General features: G+C 40.1%; 1 protein-coding gene across 5 annotated transcripts in view; it reads right to left on the bottom strand.

Moving 5' to 3' along the window:
• LOC139635106 (voltage-dependent calcium channel subunit alpha-2/delta-4-like) overlaps positions 1–11216 on the bottom strand; it is an 85350-nt gene that overhangs the window by 16820 nt on the left and 57314 nt on the right. The gene's annotated exons all lie outside the window — the stretch shown is intronic.

The following is an 11216-nucleotide window of genomic DNA, read 5'->3' on the forward strand; positions in this document are numbered from 1 at the left end:
AGTGCTGATGGTTCCCTTAGCAAGACCCTGGAGTGGAGGCTAAATATATAGGAAACACACACACGCACGCATGCACACACACACACACACACTCAAACACAGTCAATAAATTAAACTGACACAATGGCTAAGTCTCTGTGCGCAGAGGGGACACTCAAAATAAGGCCACCGGTGAGGAGGTCATTTCATTCTTTTCAGTTTCTTTCCTTATTTTACACACACGCCCGCACACACACACACACACACACACACTATGCAACAGTACGCTTTTGTAATGGGTGCGTGAAGCAGATATTAATATACACAAAGGGGGAAGGAGAGCAAGGAAGTAAGAGAGAGCAGAAGAGAGACCAAGACCAAATGAGCAAAGGACACACACATATACACATACAATCACATGTGCAACCAAAAAAAAAAAAAAGTACATGGGCTGCAGTGAACACACGCGCACGCGCACACACACACACACACACACACACACACACACACACACACACACACAGAAAGGTCATAGACAGAGCACAGACGTTGTAATGAAAGGAACAGATTAATTGATGTAATGGAGTCAGGTGGCCCAGGTGGCATGATAATGATGGAAGGATGAAGAGGGACATAGAGGGAGGACAGGAAAGTGATAAGACAAAAGGCAGAGGGGATGAAAGAGGATGAATTGATTTTTAATAATGTTATGAGTTGCAAACCCTTTTCATTTCTACCAAGCATGGCTATTAATAATAGAGCAAGCGAGATCAAATGGTTGTGCATGAGCGTGCGTGAGAGAGAGCGTGTGTGTGTGTGTGTATGTGTGTTTCTCATTCTTTCACATGTGTGTGTGTCGAGACCACAAAATAAGTGGAGGTGTGAGGTGAGGAGAGGAAAATGAGGAGATAAACATGTATATGTGTATGTGTTGTTTTCAAGATAGTGTGAGCTCTTGCTCTTAATTTAAAATTCACACCTACTTTGAAAATAATTCTGCTTCATTAAAGCTTGAGTGTCGTTTATGGTCATTTTGTTCATGCCTATTGTTAATAATAGCTACTCACCAAGTGACTGCCCGCTCTGTTTGAGGGTTTTTAGCCTGCTTCACCTCTGACTGCACCCAGCGTCAACTGATGTGTGTCTGTACACTGTAGCCTCACCCAACAGTGATGTCACAGTGTACCGACACACCCTGGAGTACACTTCTACATCACATCAGTGCAGCGAAAACCACTGAAGATCTTCATGGTGTGTCAAGTGAATATCAGTCAGAACAGGAAAGAGACACAAGCAGGCAGATGATCATTGCAGTGGCTAATCTTTTAAATTAATTAGGTTAGGTGGAGTATCCGACTCACACTCTTAAAAGCACGCACAGATGTACAGTATTTTCAATAACTCAAACTGGATTTTATCAAATAATATACTCTGGTTGACTTTTCAAAACAAATTATTTAAAACAGGAGTTTGACAACTTGTGTGTGGTCGGAAAACTGTTGCTCTCCACTCTCCAATCTGACAGCCAACTCATTCAGACTACTACTTATAGGCTGCCGGAGTAGAAGCAACGCAGTGGGAACATGTCACGTCATTAACACCTACACAGCATAAGTTTGCTCAAGGGCCCCTATTGCCAGCCCACTCAAACTCCAGTGTTTTATGAATCAGATTAATACAATTCAAAGTTAAACTTAAAATAATTTTTTATCATGTAGGTTTTAAATGAAGTTATGAAAACTCAATTGGAAAAGAAAACAAAGAGAAATGGTAAAATTATAACCCTAACTGTCTTTTGCAAACATCCATCACAGAATACAAAATGACTTCTGGGTTCATCTTTGCTGGTAAGTTGCTGTGTTCCAAGATCTCAGCAACAACTTTGCTTAATACAATGTTATCATAACTGATAGAAATGATGGCCAAAGCTACAAAAAATGTAATAAATAGAAACTTTCCTTTAAAGGCTGAATATACAGAGAATATCACTGATTTGCGATCTTCAATGCAAACCTGTTCCTTATCTTTTCCTTTCTTATTTCCTTTTACACCCACAGTAGCTCGGCAGGCCTCTACTTCAGTTTATGATTACCCAGAACTCACCTCAACTTGTTGCTTATGTAACAAGAAACATATTGTGCAGTGAGGGTTTTTCAGTTATTAATGTTTGTCCTTGAAACAACATCATTGCATTTCACTGTGGAATGTACCGAGGCTCTTAATGTTGTTAAATGCTGTTAAATGTCGTCACAAAGCTATTTAGAAGGAGGCACTTTTTATCTGCTTTTTACCAGTGTTCCCCGTGTAAGCACTAAAAATCACCTCATGTGTTGTGCGTTTGATATTAGCAAAAGCAATTAATTCACAAAAGCTGTATTTTGGTGCCTTTGCGTCATGTTTGAAGCCTTGAAAGTATGTGATGTTTCATTTAAACTGACTGTGGACAACAAGATTACTGTTTATCTGAGCAAATGTCAAAGTCTTATTATGTCTCTCTCTTTATTGTCTCTCTTTTCGGCTTTCACACACACACACACACACACACACACACACACAGTCAGTGTTGCATACCCACAAACATACACATCAGGACACAATCATACCAGTGCAGACATGCACAGAGATTATAGCTTTCTCATGTAGAAATGTCACTTGTGTTCTCTTTCTCTGTGGCTCCCTCACACACACAAACAAACACATAATTACAGTTTTGATCAAAAAATGTCAAACATTTATCAGTAAGAGGCAGTCCTTTTTCCTTCTCATTTCTATCACAGATTTCCTGAATCTTTTTCATTCTTTCTTTCTTTCTTTCTTTCTTTCTTTCTTTCTTTCTTTCTTTCTTTCTTTCTTTCCTTAATATGTGAAATTAATTATTATTAATTATTAGAATTCCATTCTAACCTTAATCTTAACCATCAATGTTTCCAAAGGTCTCAACATCTGTCATCAATACATGTCGCACTGTCTGCATCTTGCTTCACTTGCTTTTATTCATGTCCTCTGTTGCAGAGAAGAGAAGAGAAGAGAAGAGAAGAGAAGAGAAGAGAAGAGAAGAGAAGAGAAGAGAAGAGAAGAGAAGAGAAGAGAAATGTGTGAATAGGAAATACAAACACAACAATAATATGAAGGGCAGAAAAGGTTACACTTTAAGTTTATTATTTTGCAGGAACATGTCTTAGGACTGTTGTTCCTCTTTGAAATTGGCTAATGAGGCAACTCAATAGCATTCGTGGTACTTGTCAAATAAAAGCAAGTGTTTACCAGTCTATCTCCAATGTTGTGGTGTGCTTAGTAAATAAAGCTTTCAGTTCTCTTTAATTAACTATGCATGGGTGCACTGTGGCAGATTAGAAATGAAGGCCAATTTGCAAAAAAAGTAATTCAACAAGCTCTAAAGTGTATCTGAGTGTATTTAATAAAATCTATCTCTACAATGAGTAGATAAAAGTTTTTGTTCTCGTACTGAAGAACTGGCCTCAGTTCACCTCCTCTTCTATTGTTGGCAATTTAGGAACTGAAGATTTTCCTACAGTTGTAAGTCACTCAGGATGAGGGCATCCTTTATCTGACTAATATCTCACAACCCACACACTTTTTTATACTGACAAAACTGAAACTCTCTCCACACAGAGCTGAGTAACCTTTCAACTCAAATATCAAAATGACTGTTTGTGTTTCCCAAAAGCAGCAGTGCTATGTTCACCAAAGCCTCAGCAGATCCCTTGACTTTCTGATGGAGAGTGTTCAATAAAACTGATGTTGCCTGGCAACAAACACTGCTCCAGCCAGTAAAAGGAGTTATGGCAAATTCTGGTCGACTCCTCAGAGAGAGAGAGACAGAAAAAAAGTTGAGTAACAGTTGATTATAATGTTCACTTTCAATAGAAGTCCTTGACGTCTGAGTACGCACACAAACACACATGCCCACACACATTCACATACCTACACACACACATCCACACATACACAGGCAGTAAAAGCAAGAAAAACATAAAAATGCACTCAGACTCAAATGTATGGAGATGCACAAAGAAACACATACACATGTATACTCTCACAACACTCCACACAAGTACACAAACACACAGACCCAAATGGACGCACATCCTACTGATATGAACTCGTATATCTACGACAGCTGATAAACAATAAAAAATGACCTCTGACCCTAAACTTTTCAAAATCAAGTTACAGTTGGTTTTTGTGACATCCTCAAGAGAGAGGCACAGGAACACAGACACACACACCTCTGTGCTGAAGCTCGCCAACCTCAGAGGACTCGCCAGAGGCTGCACTGACATCACGTTACCAAAGCAACAGGCAGAAGGCTCGGATTGGACGAAAAGGATGATGACTCAACCTCCCTCCCTCGTCTTCCTCTTCTCTCTCACCATAATCTCTCTCTCTTTCTCTAGAAGTGTCTCTCACTTTCTCATGCGCAACTTTCTGGACGTCAAGGATGCAGACAGAGGTGTGTGCACGGGCAGAGCCACAGGATATTTTTCAATTGTGGTGGAAGTGGTGGCATGGACTGACCAGCTCTGAATTAAACACATATTAATACTATATATAAACCGACTAAGGCTACAAATTTTACTGTGTTAACAATGGAACAACCAAACACTAAATTCTAAATGTAAAACTGAGAAGTTAAGACAGATGTTTACAGCTGGATTAATGATTTTTTTTTAATTGTGAAACCCACTGACACAGCAGAAAGATGAGCAGAGGATTCTGTCACTTCGTTTGGCCGTCATAAAGGTGACAGACCAGAAGCGATAGAGCGTTAAGTGGGTGGCCTGTTTCTTTAAAATGGAAATAAATGCTGTTGACATTGGGTAGATGTGTGTGTGGACCTTTTAAGTCAGCAGAGCCTACCTTAAGTTAACCTAGTTTCACAGCCTTCTTGAGCGGGCCTGTTGGAGGCACGGCCGCTAAATCATTCATAGTGGAGAGACAGGGAGAAACATGTTCCTCTGTGTATGTGTGTGTGTGAGAGAAAGAAACAGTGAAGGCAAACTGCTTTCTCCAAACTCCTTTCTTCTATTCTGAATGTTTACATGGTAGTTTGTGCTCATTTCCCCACACGTCAAAAGGAAATAAAGGAAAGCGGCGACATTCTGATGCCCTTATTTAGTGTGAAATTCAATTACTTATTCAATCTTGATCAACATGGTGCTGAGTGTGTGTCTTTTTGTGTGTGAGCACTCTTCTTTTTTTACCTCACTAATCCAGTTTTATTAAGGCATTAACTTAAGTATCTGAATCTCAAAGAAATACTTCATTTCGGGAAATTCACTTGTATATTACAAGAGTTCATATATGCATCTCCGGCTACACTGCAGGTTGCCAAATGTGGCTCTTTAGCTTCTAAATGCTCCACCATGTCCACCAGCTAATTGCTAAAAGATGCTAAAACTTGCCATAGAGTAGAGGGAAACTGCAAAGTCAGGAGTTATGTGTGTTTGTTTCTACAAGCGACTCATTTCACTTTACATGCATGACATGTTTTTTCCATCATTAATATAAAAATATTGATTATTGCAGCTTTTAGTTTAAGACTTTGAGAGGTGTTAATGGCCGTAATATTGTACTTTGGAGAAAGCCAGGACAGCTGTTTTCCACTGCCTCCAGTTATTCTGCAAGGCTAAATTAACCATATCCAGGCTCCAGCTCTGTATTTAATGTGCAGACGCAAGATTGATATTTATCTGCTCAGCAAATAAGCATATTTTCAAAATGCTGACCTATTCCCTAGTAACATTGGAAAGAAATAAACTGAGAAAGAAATGAAATCACTTATCCCTACTACCATCCTCCCTTGTCCATTTCCTCCCTCTTTCCTCTCTCCACTCTTCTGTTTCCGACTCTCTCTATGAAGACAGATGGCGTTCCCTCATCTCTCCCCTCTTTTATCTCTCAATTATACCTCTCTTTTTCATCCATGCTTCTTTTGCTCTCTTGTTGCTTGTCTCTCTCCTCCTCTTTTTAATTTGACTCTCTGCAGCTTTGTTGTTATATTGTTCTCTCTTCCTTTTCCTCCTTCTCCACCCTCCACTTTTCTCTTGTTTTCCCTCCTCCGCTCTCGTCCAGTGTCTGTCCCACGCTGCTCTCTCTCTCCCTCGTCTTGTCCTCCAGGAAATCCCTCTCCACCATCTGTCTGGTTGTGATGAATTCAGAGCCTTTCAGAACAAATCAACTCGGCCAAATTAATGAGACTCTCCAAGGGGATAAACTTTGTGTCAGTGTGTGTGTGTGTGTGTGTGTGTGTGTGTGTGTGTGAGAGAGAGAGTGTGTGCGCCTAACATACTCCATTATCCTTCGACTGTACCACTTAATTTATCCTGCAGTGACAGACAGTGTGTTACAAGGAAATACAACAGACAAGGCCAACTGCAAACATGAAGTATTTTAAACTATTTCAGGTCAGCCTCAGATGGGCCTGTTTTCGGTCATCCCCACATGTTAGCTATTTTTTCAAGAGGCTTGGACAGTACATTCACTTCAAGTTTTCCAAAAACAAAGATGTAAGGCAACTGACAACCAGTGTTCTCCAGGTCACCAAGTTCATGACTGTTTGTTTGTAGATATGCATCAGAAGCCAACTTCAGACTATATGGGGCCACATAGTCAGGTTACTAGCTACACAGTTAGCCAGCTGATTGCTATAAGTACCAGTGGTGTTGGAGGGAAAGTCAAATATCACTTTGCTTTAAGTGTTTGCTGACAATAAGCAGCACTCAGGGTGTATAGTGTTCACTAACAAAAAGCTAGTAATTAAACAGCAAAGTTGTTTAATCACAGTCATTTTTACTTGTTCAGCTATTTTAAGAAAATAATTTAACATTCAATAATTAAACAGTCTGTATTAATAATGTGTATAGAAGTGTCTACTTTTGAGAAACACACTTTAAGTGTTAACTGTTGTATGTAGCAATATATCAGTTTTTTATGCACACATTGTGATTCATTTCATGACGCAGGAAATTGTTGAAGATATTCAGTAAGTGTTGCATTTAAATAAAGTAAAAATGTTCCTTTGAGGTTCTAAATACAAGGCTATAAATAAAGTGTAACGATATGTGACTGAAGCGGAAATTCAAATATGCTCTTTGTCTAAAGCAGCCATCTTAAAGGGGCACTACACAGATTTTGCAAATCATGGTCATGATGAGTTCTACTTACTTCACACCTTTGAAAATGATTGACTAATATCTTCTGTGAGTCTGGAGGAAGTGCTCTAAAGCCTGAAAAAATAACCTTGGTTCCTAACATTGGGTCTTTTAGGAAATCATGTAACTTTTTTAGCCCCCTCTTTCTACCAATTTTGGAAAAAGTCCAAAGATTTTGGGTTAATGTATTTTCTTTTGAGACTGAGTGGCTGTTTTATCAGTGTTAAGTGTAAAGCCAGTTTGATTTGACAGAAAAGGCAGAAAAAACAATGTTTGTGGTTTGTGCCTCTTGCAGTATAAGGTTAATTTCGTTGGAAATTTTCCATAAAATATTCTAGCCCAATTTTAATAAAAAAAGACTGTGCTTTTCAAAACAGTTCAGAAGTGCTTTAAAGCTGAAGAGGAAAACCAAATACCAAAAATATATCATCAAAAATACAAAGGCAAAAGCAACAGGAATAGGCTATTCAATAAAACTCCGTCTGGAAAAATGTGTTTCAAGGCGTGAATTAAAGTATGATTGATTTCTAATGGAGCAATCTTCATTGACCATATTGACCAAAGGGCCATAAAACTGTCTGGTCAATATGAGGCTGATTCATGGATGATAGAAAACACTGATGAATGGGAACAGAGACAGAAATGACTCCTGGGATGGAACCACGGACATATACAATCTCTGTCCCCCTGTGTGTGTGTATGTGTGTGTGTATGTGTGTGTGTGTGTGTGTGTGTGTGTGTAGAAAGATGGATAGTGCCTTGAAGTCACTTGTTCTATGCAGGAACTAGTGGTTGTACCACTAAATGTGCCTGGCCAGGCCTGGTGTTAATACAAAGACTAGAGCCAATTCATCTTCACTGACACTCACCCAATAGCACAGTAAATTACAGAATGAGGGAGGGGGTGAGGGGGTGAGTGTAAAGAGAAAGAGGGTAAAGGAGAGCGATAGAGATGAAGAAGGAAGAGACAGAACTGGTAGAGGAGAAAAGGAGAAGTGGGGGGGGGGGGGTGCAGAAAGAGGAGAGACTATATGCATAGAGTTCACACAACAACTTATAATGAATGCAACAGATTAAGTTTAAATTCATATATCATCAATAGTCGAGGTAATAAACAGCAAGTGATGCAGGGATTTAATCATGCCTCCTAGATAATAAATAAAGCAATGTTCCTGTGGCTGGGGAACGAATATATCTCTTAGAGTAATGCTGGGTGAGACATAACAGCCACAGAGAAAAGTAAAAAAAAACAACTTTACTTCCTCCAAAACACTGCCGGTAATCATTTTTCATAACACGTATTTTCTGCATCATTGATGGAACAGAACCGGCCATAAAAGTCGCCTTGGCAGGATGTGTTGGCACTTACAATGGATCCCCATGCCAGAAGGCCTCTCTGCCAGACACATAACCAGCCCGGAAAAAGTGGACACGTCCCTTGGAGGACCAAATAAATCAAGCTCACCTCGCACTCTTATCTAGTGTTAAAAACCTCTTCCCTCTCAATCAGTGGACAAAGTCTCAAAGGAGCTGCCTGAGGAGATTGGACCAGTCACAGTCTAAACACTGTTGTTTAAAGAATTAAACTAACTTTTATAAACTTCACCCAGTTAGTACAACCATTTAACATTTGGTGCAGTATATACTTTAACAGTTCTGGCTGTAGCAATGATAGACTACCACTGTCATTCCAGAGGAAAAACTAGCAAAAACTGGCAGTGGCAATTATATATAAGAAACATAGGATCTGATGATCAAGAAGAGCTTGGGTGCAAGGCACCTTTTTTTTTTATCCTTTTCATCCATCAGGGGTTACTCTCAGGTTACATCACAGACAGCTGTCTGTTCATCTGCTATAAACTGAAAGGTCACCAAAAAGCAAAGTCATAGTTGAAGCAGATTGAATTTTCAGTGCAGCGATGGGATGTGAAATCCAAGTGCTGCCACAAGGTTTCTCTCTCCGTTGGAAAGCAATGGCTCATTCAGACATGAAGCAGTTCGTTCTCTCGCCGATCGTGAATAGAGCGCCTAAGGAGAATAAAAGAGAGTCTTCCATAATAAAAGTCTGAGACTTTAAGCAGAGGGTTTGAAAATTGCTTGCGAACTATCGAATCTGGAGGCACAGACTGAACTGAAACATCTGCACTCGCACAACCCTTTGTTCCTGAATTTGTGTGTAGTGGTGATAACTACAGGTGCTGAAACATGTTTTCCAGTAAATAATGAAGCAAACAAATTTTGGCTATTTTCAAAAGTGCAGGCCTTTAAGAACCGTTTTCTATATTTGATACCAAGTGTCCTTGAGCCTAGCATTAAAATCTCTGAAAAGGTTCGTCTCACACACACACACACACACACACACACACACACACACATGCACACACACACATGCGCACACACACATGCGCACACACACACACACACAGCCATTACCCTTGCTGTTATAAAGGAGACATGCTTTCTACATCAAAAAGTCCAACAATAGTAGACAACAAAATAAAACTTTTATGTGGAACGGCATATTGCACCTTTCCTGCTATTCCAGTCATTCTAGCCAATCATCTTTTCTAACTACCACTGAAGAGTGTGTCCTATATAGCCAGCACTGGCAGCAGCTACTGGCAGCTAAAATAGATTTCTGTTTGCCAGGAAGTACATTCAAGACCAGTGAAGCCAGCACAGTGCCCACATTTGAACAGGAAACCAGAGGACTCATGTTCAGTTTATATTTGTGTGTGTTTGTGTGTGTGTGTGTGTGTGTGTGTGTGTGCCTGTGTCGAGCCTGGAGCTGGTGCCAGACAGAGATGTGTGCAACCTCAGGAAAGTGTCCAGGTATGTGCGTCTGACAGGTAAACACAGGAGCTGGATGACATGGCCAGAAATTTATGAAACATTAAATTGTTACCTTGGTGATGGCATATAGACCACGTTACATACACATTTGTCCTGATAAGTTACAGTGTCACTAGTTATAGATTCTGGACTCTGGGCTGGAACAGAATAATTAAAGATTCACAATGACAACGGCATCCCCTTCAAAGTTGTTATCAGAAGTTGCTTATCTACACACCCAGCAGAGAGCAGCATTATCATTCATTTGGAGTCATGTTTCTGGCCATCTGATGAATGTAAGTCCAGTGTTCACTCTCCTTTTCACTCTGTTTTGGTCTCCACCAACAACTAACTGTCTTCCTGTGTTCTCCTGGTAGATGCTATATGTGTCTGTTTGGAGCTGGATGGGTAGTGTGCAGTGACTTTATCATAGCTTATAGAACATCTACCTGTTGCAGCTGGACATGAGGTTGATCCGAGTCATAGAAAATATTATTGTCTTATTTTAGCTGATACAGATCCATTGAAAAATGCCTGGGTTGGCTCCCTGTACCAATCCTTCAGGTTGGCTTGGGACATCTCTGCCTTTCAGATTACACAAAGTCATTTGATCCCCGCTTGCATTAAGTATTGACTCGTGTGGTTTTAAGGTGACATGACATTGATTTCCGTGTCATAAAATGAGACAGGGAAAAAAAAAACACAACTGGCTTGCAGGCTATGAAAAGGTAACAGCATAAAGTCTTGACAGTGGAGGAGGACTGAGAGAGACATTAGAAGATGCTTGGCTCTTGAAAAAGTTTTGGTTTGATCACTTATGGAAACAACTAGTCTCTCACTCAGGCACTGCCAACCATGCCAAATGATTCACATGCTCATTAACAACACAATGTGTGTGTGTGTGTCAACTATGATTCAGTCCATATAAGGAAGCAGCCAAGTAATTATATGCTGTGTGCCCCCCCCCCCCCCCCCCCACACACACACACCCTTTTTACAAACCTACCCTCCCTCTTTCAGTCTATCTCAAAAATTGTCATTGGTAACTTCCAAAGGAAACATTTTTGCTTTTTCACAACGCGCACACATCACACACACAACTTGGAGGACACTGCACTCACTCACTTCATTTCTTGTGGATTTAAACCTGAGCCATAATCCCAGACTTTAATATTTTACATTGTGGGGACCAGAGTTTTGTCCCTACAATGTCAGTAATTCAAATACGCA

The sequence above is a fragment of the Trachinotus anak genome, unplaced genomic scaffold, assembly GCF_046630095.1.
Source record: "Trachinotus anak isolate AG129_WGS33_773 ecotype Australia unplaced genomic scaffold, CSIRO_AGI_Tana_v1 ptg000018l, whole genome shotgun sequence".
Classification (NCBI taxonomy): domain Eukaryota; kingdom Metazoa; phylum Chordata; class Actinopteri; order Carangiformes; family Carangidae; genus Trachinotus; species Trachinotus anak.